Source organism: Odocoileus virginianus, chromosome 7 (assembly GCF_023699985.2).
Source record: "Odocoileus virginianus isolate 20LAN1187 ecotype Illinois chromosome 7, Ovbor_1.2, whole genome shotgun sequence".
Lineage (NCBI taxonomy): Eukaryota > Metazoa > Chordata > Mammalia > Artiodactyla > Cervidae > Odocoileus > Odocoileus virginianus.
This window is the reverse complement of record NC_069680.1, coordinates 84,017,974-84,031,723: the sequence shown is the minus strand read 5'-3', so window position 1 is coordinate 84,031,723 and position 13,750 is coordinate 84,017,974. Positions and strand designations below refer to the sequence as shown.

Genomic DNA, 13,750 nt, shown 5'->3' with positions numbered 1-13,750 from the left:
CCTTCCATTCTTCGGTCACAACTTTATGCTCCACTGTCCTAAATCAGATCAGTCCTGGGTGCTCATTGGAAGGACTGATGCTGAAGCTGAAACTCTACTTTGGCCATCTCATGCGAAAAGTTGACTCATTGGAAAAGACCCTGATGCTGGGAGGGATTGGGGGCAGGAGAAGGGGACGACAGAGGATGAAATGACTGGATGGCATCACCGACTTGATGGACATGTGTTTGAGTAAACTCCGGGAGTTTGTGATGGACAGGGAGGCCTGGTGTGCTGCGATTCATGGGGTTGCAAAGAGTCGGACACGACTGAGCAACTGAACTGAACTGAAGACCATCTTGCTTGCAGTTCCCCTGAAATATGTCAACTGTTTCTCCTATCTTTTTTCTTTGCCCAAGCTGTCATTTCTGCATTAATAAGCTTTTCCTCTATTCACTCTTTCAAGCTTAGTTTATATATCAGTGAAAATGGCAAAGTAAGTTCCGCTGAAAACTCTCTTCTCCGTAAACTCAATGAGAACACTGGCAAAAATGGTAAGAATGACCATTTTCAGAAGTCTCAAACTTAACTAAACACTTGCAACAATCCAGGAAGCATTTTTCAGGGAAAACTGCTAGATCTCAGTAAGAACAGCTTTGTGTCACTTTAAGTTGCCCTTATTCCATTCCCTCTGCACAGCTCCACAATGGTGTTGAAACCAAAATCCACAATCAGGTGAAAACCAGAAACCCGGCACCCGCTGGCAGGGGGCACGGTGGGGAGAAAGGGGGAGAAGTTTAGAGATTGAGTGAGTAGCTTATTAGCAGATGCAGCTAGAGATTTGGGCAGAGATAAGATTCTACAAGAATTTACACACTCTGTTATTGAACTGGTGTTTTATCCTGAAAGTAATGAAGAATTAAGCAAAGCTTAAAGTTTCATTCCCCGATAATTGTTATTATTTGACCTGTCTTGTAGTTCTCTGGAAGACTATTTTTATTTGACCTGACTTGGTTTGCCTAATGCAGTTTTTCCCAGGGTGGGAGTGAGGATGGGAGCATTTGTTGAAAACAATCAGAGGCAATTTTTTAGTATCTTGGTTGCCTGAGGCAGTGGATAACAGTTGTAACAAGCAATAGGTTAACCAAAAAGCGAAAAAGAAAATCTGGGAAATGAGATGTCCAATGGGGTTTTGAAGGTCTTAGGTAGAGTCCTTGGAATTTAGAAGGCCATTTACATGTGTAGGGCTGTGTGCATGCCCAGGAAAGACCTCTCTGCTAACACAGCCCCGCTTTCCAGAATGAACTCCAGAATAGTACAGGACATGTATGGGTCAAGCAGGGTTTCCAGGACAGGATGCTGAACACAGAAAGGACTGAAGCCCCAGACTTTTTCTCTCTGGGCAGCAAGAGCCCATTTCATCAATGGTGGCAGGAGTTGGCAACAGACTATGGGAGCCTCGGGCCAAAGGCTGAGGAGAACAGACTTCCAGGAGGGTTGATTCACTGCAACCTCACCGGAAGCCAATGCCCAGGACCTTGCAGCCAACCCTCTGCCACTCAGGTCCTGCCAGACAGGAGCAGCAGGCACAGGCACCCAGGCAGAAGAGAGGCTGGTGAGCAGGAAGGGCCTGATGCCAGATGGCAGAGCTGGACAAAGGGCCTGCCAGCCAGCTCCAGCCATGTGCCAATTGCTAGCAGGGCCCAGGAGCACAGAGGCAGGCAGGAAGCAGAGTGACTGCTCCAGCCTCCCAGATGCCGTGCCTGACCACTCTAGACCTGCCCCAGTGCATGTCGTGAGCACCGTGAAAAGAGAGCAATCCTGGGGTCACAAGATGGGAGTTCAAACCAGCAACATCTTAGTCATGGACCTTGAGCAAATTACATTACCTTTCCTGCCCTAAGCAGGGGCTGTTGTGGTGACAAATGAACATACAGAGAGCATTTGCCAATAACAAACTATAAATACGTATTACAGCAGTGCTGTGACCCTCTGATACATTCATCTTCAACTGCTCTATTGGTAGTTCAGCTTTGAATATGAAAAATGTGTACCCGCTTACGGGATTAAAGGCTAACACAACACTGAAACAGTGAGTGGTGATCATAGATGAATTACTACACAGTGGACAGTGTCTCACTGTCTGTGAAGCCTGTGTGGTCTGGCCACTGGCCAGTCAGCCTCCCCGTCCCCGTCTGAGATATATCTTTCACCGCCCTGCCCACCCTCTCCTGCAGCTTAGAGGCCACTTGCTGCAACCGGAATGTCCTGTGGCTGAGTCTCTGGCTACTGTTGCTGACGCTGTGGTTCTCCCTCTCAAGCTCCCGTCCAGCCCTCCACTCGATGCCCATTCAGTGCTCCTGGATGGACGTTATAGAGACGGTGGGTTCACTGACTTGCAGCAAAAACACAGCGTACACGTTGATCGGAACCCGGCAGCTCTTCAAACCCAGGAATGTTTTCACTCCCTTGAGTCTGCCACATGCTGGCTGAACTCCTCAGGTTCCACACCGGTCTGGTGTTAGGGGCCACTGCCTCACCTGCGGGAAAACGCGGACGATGGAGGCGGGCTGAATTCCCTGATTTCTAAATCTAGAAAATGTCTAGCAACTCGAGTCTCTTTCCAATAAGATACTGTAGATTTTGTAAGTCTTTAAGTTTCTTATTCACCTAATTTATGTCCATTTCATCCAAACGGTTAGTCATGGTGTCCCTGCAAGGAGTCAGATGCTGTGCTAGAAACTAGACGCTCAAATGCGGATCGGACACAGCCATGCCTCGGGCTCTCACAGACCTTTCAGAAGGGTTTCCAGAGGAGGCATCAGTTCCCTAAGGGTGTCCCAGGAGGCGTCAGTTCCCTAAGGGTGTCCCAGGAGGCGCCCCCAAGGAGAAGGTCTTTGAGCAGAGTCTTAAACAATGTGTATTTGGCCCGGTGTCTTAGCCCCTCCCAGCAGTTGTAATGAACTACCACCAGCTGGGTGGTTTATAAACTACAGAAATTGATTCCTCACAGTTCCAGAGGCTGGAAGTCCCAGATCAAGGCCCCAGCAGGACTGAGGGAGGACCCTCTTCCTGGCCCCAGTGACCTCATCCTCTCTGTGTCCTCACATGGCAGAAGGGGCTGGGAGTTCTGGGGGCCTTTTTTAATAAGATACTAGACCTATTTGTGAGGGCTCCACCCTCAGGACCTCAGCACTAGCATCAAGGTTTCAACATAAGAACTTGGGGGGTGCAGGGCACACATCCATACCACATTACCAGGTGGGAGCCCCAGGTACCTTCCCAGGTGGGGCAGAGTTTCCAAAGATGCAGGACATGAGGGTACACAGACAAGTGGGTGATGCTGGGTGCGGTGTGTGTCGGGCAGGGTGAGGGGGTGAAGGAGGCCAGAGAGGAAATTTCCAAGCAGAGGCCTGTGTGGAGGGGACAGCTAACGGCACCGTGCAGGGAAGCAGATCAGGGTGAGTGCATCTGTGAACTTCCAAAAGATGTCAGTGATGCAGATTTTCTACAGATTTCCTGAATTTTAATCACTGGTCATCGTCATGCTTGCTCAGTCGTTTCTGACTCCTTGCGACCCTTTGAACTGTATCCCGCCAGGCTCCTCTGTTTATGCAATTCTCCAGGCAAGAATACTGGAATGGCTTGCTGTTTCCTCTTCCAGGGGATCTTCCTGACCCAGGGATCAAACCCATGTCTCCCGCAGCTCTCGCATTGCAGGTGAATTCTTTACCTACTCAGACATCAGAGAAGCCCCCTTAATTCTTGGCAACCAATTTAAAAAATGAACTGTCAGGCCAACTGTAGCGGATGCTGTTGGCATCCAGAGCCCCACCCCCCAGCTCCTCACAGTTTGGGCCAGCTCTTCCCTTCCCAGCCTCTCTCTCCACTTAGCCCTGCATCCCACCTTCTCCTCTGTGCAATCTTTCTTTCTTTCTCCACCACAGCTGTTTCCTGAAGCATCCAAGCCTGGCCGCAGGTACTACAACAGTTGAACCTGACCTGTCACCGAGACATCAAGGAGTCCAGAGGTGGCCTTCAGTCCATCTGTTTGAGAACTTTGAGCTAGAGTGTGGGAAGAGTGGGGGCGGGGTGGGGTGGTCAAGGAGGGAGTCGAGGTGGGGGAAAGGGGCTAGGCCACGTAGCTGAGCTGGAAGCGCATTATCCTATCAGGAGAAGTCATTTGACAGGCACTCTGGAGCCAGTGCAGGCCCTTTTTTTTTTTTAAACACCAAGAAGGCTCAAATCAAATCAGGTTTCCATAAGAGTGTGCTGGCCTCAGCAGAAGATGAGTGAGAAAAGTCCTGCCGTGGGGCGCCTTGTGCTTGGGTGATGGCGACTGTTATTGATCTGCACCTTGCTGGGTGCCCCCTCCAGTTTGCAGCCAGAGAGCCCCCGGCACAGCCAGTCGGGCCAGATGTCCTCTTGTGGCCCAGATCCCTACGTGTGCTTCCCCTCATATTTCCCCCACACCAGTCACCCTGCTCCCCTTCTCCCTTCTGCACCCCTCCGGCAGGCTCCCCGCTCAGGACCTGCATCTACCTCTCCCTGCCCCCTCACTCTTTCCAGTCACCACACAAGTGTCACGTCCCAGGAGGGCTGCCTTGGCCTCACTGCACAGAATCACACAAGCCTCTACATGCACACGTTCCCCCGTGCACCGTCCATCTGATAACTGCTGTGTCGTGGGGGGGATGGAGGGGCGGGCAGGTTCTGAAGTCCAGTCCCCATTCCCCTTGCTAGGTCCCAGTCCCCTGGGCCCCATCCCCAGAGTAAGGGAGCTGAGCTGGGCACACAGGCCAAGCCATGTCCTCACACAGAGGACATCTGCCCACGATCTAGGCTGTGTACCTCTACTAACTGCATAATCAACTGTTGTTGTTCAGTTGCTCAGTCGTGTCCAACTCTTTGCAACCCCATGGACTGCAGCGCACCAGGCTGCCCTCCTGTCCTTCACTGTCTCCTATATATATATATATTCTGCAGTATATCCTCCCTTTCTTTTACTTATCATCATCCTACACAGTCTCTATCTTTGCTCTTTATCTTATTTATAGTCTTTCTCCCTTACCAAAATGTTGGCCCTATGAATTTCAATTTAAGTTATTTCCCAGGACCTAGAATAATGCTTGATCTACAATAGATGTATCATAGATGAAATGCCTGATTTTAGTAACTGTGATACCTGATGCATAGTAGCTCAATAATGTATGTGGAATGAGTCATGAGTGAGTAGATGGAAGGAAGGATGGAAGGAGAAGGAAGGGAGGAAACAAGACAGATTAGAGGCAGGGAAATCCATTTGCAGGTGGTTTTAATAATTAATATGGGAGAGAGTGGTGGAGACTAAGGTAGAAACAGTGAAATCAGAAAGAAAGGGTTACAGTTGCTCTGAGTGGCCTATCTTTTCCTTTGGATCAGCTGCAGCCAATCCCATTAGCCAGTGGATCTCTGTAAACTCCAGGATACACTGTTCCCAGTCCTAGGATTCCAAATCCTACCTGCTCAGTTGGAGGTGGCTTCTAAGTGAGCCTGGTGCCCATCATTTCAGTCTCTTGGTTCCTGGTTAGCTTTTTCATGTTAAAAACTATTTTTAACATCCCTCCCTCCACTGTCTCATTTGAATTTTCATGTAAACCCCACTGATTTCCTAAGAGCTTGAATTCCTTATTGAGTCATTTGTCTTAGGACTGATGCAGGATGATGGCTCTGCTTCCTCTGGGGTCCTTGAGCAGTGGCTTCACCAGGAGTCTGGGGTCTAAAGCCATTTGAAGAATCTGCCTTCCTGGCCTGGCCCCACACCCCTGCCATTCTGAATGGCCCCTGCCAGTGACCTCCCTCCTTTCCAGATGGAGATGGTATTTCTGGGACAGAGGCCTCCTCCCCTGGTTCTGCTCCCTACTCAATGGAAACACTTGTAATCTGGGTGGCATTGGATGCAGTAAGGTTCACAGATGAAAAGTTAATCAGGTTTTGTCTTTTCAATGAAAGCACTGGTTCCAGTTCTGAAATGAAGCACGGTAGGCGGGCACAGGCCCCTCGCCTTTATGAAGCTGTCACACATCTGTGACTGGAGGTTGTTTTGTGTTTTAAGCAGACTGGGAACCCCTGTGTACCTGCTGGTCAGGCTTAGCTTTGGTAGAGGGGTGGGGGGAAGAAACGCGCATGATGCTGCACTCCCCTCCTTCTCCAGGGACCCACTTTGGAGACAGAGTGACTGTCGTCTCTACCAGAAAATTCAAACTTGATTTTTTTCTCCATCTCAAAGGAAATCACTGTCCATGAGAGCTAAAAACAGCTCCACCCACTGAGCATATTTAAGTATATATACATATTCACATCTGTGATTATCTTACTCTCCAGAATACATTTGTTAAGATAAAAGATCAGATTCTGATGACTATAACTGTCTTTCCTCTTTGAGTTATTCAGCGTGGAATGGAGTAGGTGTGGGCTGGAGAACTCTGAGGGTAATTTCTTAATTTAGAACTAGGGGCCAAGGCAGCCATCCAAGCAAACCCACATTAATGTGTTCAAAAGAAATAAAACAAGATTACTGGAATTGCCCCGCAAGGAGTACCTTCTGCATTTGCCATTTTGCTAATGGAGAGCTGGATTAGGATATTTTCTGAGCTTTCAGGGTTTCCCAAGAGAATTCTCTTTGGCTTTTTCAATCTCAGCTTTTCAATGCCTGGCCAACTTTTGGAAAGATCCTGTTCGAGACCCTGCCTTTTTCTCTTCTCCTATTGAGTTTACACAGGTAGGATCTTTCAGAATGGAGAGAATGGCACTTAATGAGCATTCAGTCAAAGGAGGCAGAACCTTGCCTGGAACCTCAGCCCTTCCCTGGAGGCGGAGGCTGGGAGACTGCTCATCCCTTAGGGGCTGGGTGGCTCTCAGGAGGAAAGGCTTGTCGCCTGATACAGATTTTTAATTGGCACTCCTGAGTTATTAAAAACCCATTTTTGGATAAGTTTTCTTCTGATTTTTTTTAAAGCCTCTCAAAAGCCTCTTCTCATGCATGATTCTCAAGGACCCTCCAAGAGAAAAATTAGTCTCTTAATAGTAATAAGAGTAGGCTTTGGGCCAGGCTGCATGTCTTCAATAATATCTCCCAATATTGAATACTAGAATCGAAGCAAAGTTTAATTTCTCCTAATTCCTTTTCAGTACAGTATCTTAGATGTCAAAAGTTCTCGTGTCTACAAAAGGCACAATTTACGGAGAAACAGGGAAATTTATATTAACAAATTTAAATATGGTAAAGTAGAGATATTTCGCTGGTTTTGAATTTGCTTTTACACTCACACACATGTATATGTACATACATATATACTCCTTTCCTGAAAGATACCTCTTTCCATTCTGGAAGATACAATCCAGATTGTGGCCAATTAGTTCTCAGTTCTTCTAAAAGCAAGCTTTTATATATAGGATGGATAAGCAACAAGTTCCAGCTGTATAGCACAGGGATGTTCAGTACCTTATGATGAACCATCATGGAAGAAACATGAGATATGTGTGCATGTTAAGACCCTTCAGTCCTGTCTCTGTGACTCTATGTGCTGTATCTCACTGGACTCCTCTGACCACTGGATTCTCCAAGCGAGAATGCTGGAGTGAGTCGCCCACCCTCCTCCAGAGGATCTTCCTGACCCAAGGATTGAAATCGTGTCTCTTACATCTCCTGCACTAGCAGGTGAGTTCTTTAACACTAGCGCCACCTGGGAAGCCCTTACTTTTGTATTGAAGTATAAATCAAGTATACTTCAATATAAAATTAAAATAAGCAGACAAACAAAAGCCTCACAGAGGCAATGTACTTTTGCTGTTGCTGTTCTCTACTTTGTAGTCCAAGATCGTGTCTAAAAGTATAACCTCCAAAACATTATTAGAAAAACGTCGGCCCACATTCACTTGGGTAGATTATGGCACCCCTTTGCAGGGGAAGCTCTTTCTGCCCCATCCATATTCATCTATTAGCTGTGTTCATCCCACATCTGCTCTGACCATTATTTGGTAATGGACAGCTTTGAGCTGTCCCTTCTCCAAAGAGAAGGTCCCACAGGTGGCGATGGACCAATGGAGGTGCAGGGCTCAGAAGGCTGACCCCCTTGCTAAAGGTGGGACCGATTTTACAGTGCAGTTCCTACTCCAGCGCTCCTCATGGAATCAAGCTGGTGACAGGCTCCAGGTGAGATCAAGCCCTTGCTTAACCTCTTCCTTCGCCTGTGGTGCGTCCTCTGTCCCTCCCCAGAGAGCACAGCCTCAGCAAGCCACAGGCACCTGAGTCCCTGTTGAAGGACCTGAGTGGTTCACGTGAACAAGAAGTAATGTGTCAATGCCTGGACTCAGGTGACCCTCTTTAGGAAAGGAGGTATTTTCACTAAGAAACTATGAGAAACAATAAGTTTTGTTTTTCTGTCCTGTGTCTAACTTATACCCAAGATATATTCCAAAGGTAAAAAGGGCTATGTGATACCGATACCAAGCTTGTTGCTGCAGAATCATACTACTGTCCTTCCCTTGAATGTAAGCCAATTACTCTTATCCCAGTTTCAGGAAGAAGCTGTGAAGAAGATAGAGTTAACCAAGAACTGGTCAGAACCAACTAGGTTCAAGATGGTGGAAGACAACTTCCAGTAGACTTCTGAACCTCATTATATGCTAATTATAATGTATTAGCATGTTAAATGACACACTCACCAGCACCATGACAGTTGATATCTGCCATGACAGCCAGAAAAACCCGTACAAGGACTGAAAAGAAGAGTTGCATCGGTTCCAGGTCCACATCCTAGTTGTTGGGCAAGTCATGAGTATTCCTCCAACTTTTTCCAGTTCCCTCCATTTTACCTTGACCCGCCTAATGTGTTTGGTGTCTCCACCCAAATTTCATTGAGAAGTTGATTTGTGACCTAGGTTCCCACTTCTCTATTCTTTGGACATTGACTAAAGCTTGTCCTGCTTCAGCCTCAGCATTGGTTTCATTACTGGCTGCAGGAATCTGATCAGAGAAACTTCCTGATGGAGACAAGGGTTCTCCACCCATGCTAGGACCTCAGCGCAGGTCCAGCCCATCAATTTAATAACAGTATTACCACAGCCTAGATTTAGAACATAAACCTTACGACTAGAGGCTGTCCTTTCACCAAGCTAGTCAGCCGAAATGGCAATGGCCAATGTAGCGAGCATGTATTTTGGTTACAGAACAACTTAGAAACTTAAGTTTTTGATAAGGTGATTGTTTAAGGTTTAAATTCACTAGACAGAAGGAGAGAAAGAGCATGATGGTGTGGAAGAGTAAGCAGTTTCTATACAAGGTTATGGCAATGACGCCTCATTTCTTAAGCATGCATACAAACACACACACATACATGCAGATAAATCAGGTTAGTTTAGTCCAGAAGAAAGTGGGTATGTATTTTGTTTGTTCTGTTTTAACCCCAATCTCACTGAATGTTAAACAAGGACAAAAGCACTCATTAGAAGATGCAATGACTTTGTAGAAAACAGAGCATCAGTTTATTTATTCATAATGAGAAAATCATCAGGCAGATTGGAGACTCAAGTTTGCTTTTCAGTTTATTCTATCCCTCTAGGCAAACTTACAGCGAAACCAAATTAAACTCAGAATTTTCCATCGTTAAGTGTGGACTCTGAGGAGCAGGGGAGGGTTGGATGATTTGAAATGCTGATGTCACAGACGTGAGACAGTCTGACCCTCTCTCTGACGGGCATGCCACCTGCAGATGGGCCACCTGTGTCCCTGGACCATGCTGCCCTCTCCCTTGAGTGAGGATGGAGGCACCTGTTCAAAAGGGGGCTCTCATTCTTGTTTTCCTGCACCTCCTTGATGGCCAGCTCCCTTTTTTCTACCTCCCACATTTTAGGCACTGTTTTCTTTTCTAGAACAGTATTTTGATCCTATTTAACTTTTTTGTCCTATCAAAGGCATATGGTCATTGTAACCTTTGGACAAAGGAAAGGCTCCCCACAACCTAGAGGTCACCTCTGATCTGTGGCAGCAGGGACTATTTCCGTTGCAGTGAGGAAAGTATGTGTGGATAGAATCGAGGACATGGTCCAGGACATTAGGAAAGCTCGGGATTATCTTCGTCCTCCCTTTAAATATTCTTTCCTTCAGGCTTCAGCAAACATTTTCTTTAAATAGCCAGATAGTAAATAATTGAGGCTTTGTGGATTGCATTATCTCCGTTACAATGCTTAGCTCGATGGCTGAAGCGCAAAAGCAACCATGGGCTCAGTTGAATAGGTGTGGCTGCGTCCCTGTAAAACTCTATTTACAAAGAAGTGAGTATGTCACATTGGGCTCACAGGTCTTACTGCACCCTTTCCTCCTTCATCCCCTGAAGTGGCTTCGGAGGGCTTCCCAGGTGGTGCAGTGGTAGAGAATCCACCTGCCAAGGTAAGAGACGTGGGTTTGATCCCTGATCTGGGAGGATCCCACGTGCCTTGGGGCAACTAAGCGTGTACTGAGCCTGTGCCCTAGGGCCTGGGGGCCCTGAAGTCTGCATGCCCTCAAGCCCATGCCCTGCAACAGGAGAAGCCACCGCGATGAGGAGCACACGCACCGCAACTAGAGAGGAGCCCTCACCCGCTGCAACTGGAGAAAAGTCAGAGCAGCAATAAAGACCCGGCACAGCCAAAAATAAATACAATTATTTCAAAAAATTAAGTGGCTTCAGAGTAAAGCATGCATTTTGTGATTAAGAAAATGTTTTATTTTCTAGTCAAACCATTTTGAAATGATTCTTCCCTTAGCTTCTGAAATACACATTTTTGTCTGGTATCTGGATCAATTTTTAATTGCTCAGTATCCTTGTTGGGAGTGATGGCTGCATGAGAAATGGAACATGTTTTCTGCCTGCAAATATTAACAGCACATTACTTTTTAACTTTTAATGGAAATATGATTGCTGTACAATGTTAGTTTCTGCTATACAGCAAAGTGATTCAGTTATTCTATAAATATAGCTTCCCAGGTGGCTCAGTGGTAGAGAATCCACCTGCCAACGCAGGAGCTGCAGGAGACACAGATTCAATCCCTGGGTCAGGAAGATCCCCTGGAGGAGCGTATGGCAACCCACTCCAGTATTCTCGCTGGGATAATCCCATGGACAGGAGCAAAGAATCAGACGACTAAGTAACTGAGCACACACACGCATTTTCTTTTTCATGTTGCCTTCCATTACAGTTCATTACAGGATACTGAATATAGTTTCTTGTCTACACAGCAGGACCTTGTTGACTGTTTATTCTACATATAGAAGTTTGTATCTGTTAATCCCAAACCTCCAATCCATCCCTCCCCTGTCTATGAGCTTGTTTCTAGTTTGTAAATAACTTCATCTGTGTCACATTTTAGGTTCCACATATAAATGATATCATAGATATTTATTTTTCTCTTTCTGACTTACTTCATTTAGTGTGATAACCTCTAGGCCCAACCATATTGCTGCAACTGGGATTGTTTCATTCTTTTTATGGCTGAGTAGTATTCCATTGTATATATGCATCACATCTCTTTTATCCGTTCATCCACTGACGGACATTTAGGTTGCTTCCACATCTTGGCTATTGTAAATAGTGCTGCTGTGAACATAGGGGTACATGTATCTTTTTGAATTGTAGTTTTCTCTGGATATATGCCTAGGAGTGGGATTGCTGGATCATATGGCAACTCTATTCTTAGTTTTTGAAGAAACTCCATACTGTTTTCAGTGGCTGCACCAATTTATATTCCCACTAATTGTGTGGGAGAATTCCCTTCTCCACATCCTCTCCAGCATTTGTTATTTATAGACTTTTTAATGATGGCTGTTAAGAGCCCATTGAATGGCCCAGTGACCTAGGCATTCCTCCTCTCAGTATATGTTCTACACATGTTTGCTAAGATACACATACAAGACATTCATGGCAGAATGAAGTAATATTTCAAAACTGTAAGCAATCTAAGTGTCCATAGAATAGGAGGGATAAATAAATCATTGTAGATCATACCATAAAATAATATATGGCAATAAAGATGAACAAACTACAACTACATGCATCCATGTGGATGAGTCTCACAAACAGTAGTGAGTAAAGAAAGAACATACAGTTTGATTCTATTTTCATAAAGTTCAAAAATTAACCCATGATACTGAAGGGAAGAATAATGATTTCTCTCGGGAGAGGGGTAGTTAGTGACTAGAAAGGGAAGGGGTCCCCTGGAGTGTTAATAGTACTATATATCTTAATATGGGTGCTGATTTCATAGCTGCACTCAATTGTCTATGAGTATATTAAATTTTTTTTAATTACCACAGTCATAATAACAGCTGAATTTTCTTAAAAGGCAACCATATACCAGGAACTGTGTTAAGCACTTCATAAATATTCTCTTCCTCACAAAACTCCTCAAAGGTGGAATATAAGGGAAACAAGGTTCAGAGAGGTTAAGAAATTTGTTCAAAGTCACACAACTAGTGAGCTGCAAAACTGCCACTGACACAAACCAGAATGATACACAACTTTGTGGGATCAGTCACTAGAATGGAGATCATAGTGAGAGAGCCTTATGGGGTTGCAGGGAGTGAGGAGTCTCAGAGAGGAGTAGAGGGGAAACCTGTCCTGTTTTGAAAGATGGGACTAGAACATCTAAACACCTACTCTCCAGTCTGTGTAGCCACGGGGCTAGCAGATGGACTGGAAATGGGAGGTTTTCCCGGCTCAGCTCATCAGTTCTCAATCACAATACACGGAAGCCCGAGCGAGGGGTTAGTGCAAAGGCTGGTTTTCTTCCAGGAGTGGCATATGGTTCCAGAATGAATCGATGTACAGACCAAGCCTACATGGGCTATGACCTTGACTTTCATACTGGAAATCAAAAAAGATGGAAAAAGATCTTGGGGCTTGGACTCTGAGGGATAAATAGAGAGGAAACAAAGAAGCCCAATGAAGCAGCCTTCTCTCAGACTACTGTGAGTCTCTGCCCCTCTTCCCCTCCCTTCCTCCGGCCTCCCCTCTTGCAAACTCTGATTGGATCCTTGCTATTTGCAAGGCCAGTGCTAGGCACCGCAACATCTCATTTTTCAAAATGATGGTATCACTATACCCTGACTCGTATATTAGGTTGTGAAATTATTCACATGTCCCCAAATAGAAATAGGAGAATCTATGGCCCAATAAACCAATATTGAGAACATTAGGAGCTTTCAAATAAAGCTGATTTCCTGCACAGACAGTGGAATGTGAGCTTTTGAAACATTTGTCTGAGTCCCTGAAGGTATCAGTAAACTTTTATATGGAGGAAACAATGTAGATAGTAGAATACACACACTATAACATTTTATGTTTTATTTAGCAGCAGTACATAAACTCCCCAAGGCCCACAAACGGTCCTGGAGGGCTGTGCCTTCCGGCATTTAAAAGAGATTCTCAGAATACTCATCTTAGCCATCCGACTGCAATGCTTTTCGCTTTGGGGAATCTGTGATTGCTGCTTTCAAAAGACTATTTCCAAAATTTAGTGAAGTAAAAACTATACAAAAGGTAATAATTTCTGAGTCATCTATGTTTTGTGTCCTAAGTGTGCATAGGAATCGGTTGCTTTAATTGTGTCTAAATACCTTCTCTTTTATATTGGTTTTGTTTATGTATGCATATGCTGGCAAGGAGATAGCTATTATGACTGTAAATTGTTTCTGATACTGAGATTAATAGCTATACAAAGAGTGCTCGAGGGAATTAGGGGTCTGGTTTAACT

At 45.4% G+C, this 13,750-nt stretch overlaps 1 long non-coding RNA gene across 1 annotated transcript; it reads left to right on the top strand.

The window, feature by feature from the left end:
- The first annotated feature begins 4,946 nt into the window (after positions 1-4,946).
- Positions 4,947-8,957, top strand: LOC139036098 (uncharacterized). The gene is made up of 2 exons (XR_011488842.1): positions 4,947-7,678; positions 8,536-8,957. It is a non-coding gene; the product is annotated as an uncharacterized lncRNA (long non-coding RNA).
- Positions 8,958-13,750: the final 4,793 nt, after the last annotated feature.